Raw genomic sequence first — 775 nt, 5'->3', positions numbered from 1 at the left:
GGCTAACTTAGCTCCATTCACCATATCTCTATCCTGTTTGTGAATCAGTTTAAAGGCACCAATCTGGGTAAGAAGGTCTTTAATTTGTTGGAGCCTCTGTTGCTAAAGCCTAGCCCCATGCTTGGTAAGTGCTGCCACTGCCTTATGTGCTTCCCAAAAGGTGTAGGGAGAAAGATCTGGAGATACGTTGTAAGTGAAATAATGCTGCAGCCTTTGTTCCACAGAGTACGACACCATCAGACCTTGTAGAAGAGACTCACTCAAGAACTACGGCCAGGAACGGGCTGGGGGAGACCCCAGGGTTAGGGTAAGTAGAACAGGCATGTGATCAGAGAAAGTTGTAATACTGATCTCCATGAGATAAAAATAAATCAATAGAGTACACCTGGTGTGTGTGTGGGAGAAATATGTGAAAACCTTTGTGGTAGGATGGTGGAGCCTCCACACATCGACCAACTGATGCAAGTCTTTGAGAGCCGCAAAAGAGTGATGAGAAGAATGGGTTTAAAGAGCCCAAAAGCAGATCAGGAATTAGTTAGATTGAAGTCCCCACCCAGGAGGAGACATCTCTCTCTAAACTCCTTAAAGGGATTTGATTTTGGTTAGGAAGGTAAAAATGTGCTATTGTGACCACATGTGGACCTACGGTACCTTTGAAGAACAAGACCCGGCCCTCTAGTATTTAAAGATAGAAAACATAGATTAGACATAGGGAAGAAGAGAAGGTAAGAAAAAGCGCAGAAGTGTAATTAGAGGGGAAAGGTCAGGACCCCAA

This window comes from Nanorana parkeri, unplaced genomic scaffold, assembly GCF_000935625.1.
Source record: "Nanorana parkeri isolate BGI_ZX_2015 unplaced genomic scaffold, ASM93562v1 scaffold3403, whole genome shotgun sequence".
Taxonomy (NCBI): Eukaryota; Metazoa; Chordata; class Amphibia; order Anura; family Dicroglossidae; genus Nanorana; species Nanorana parkeri.
This window is presented reverse-complemented; position numbering follows the sequence as displayed.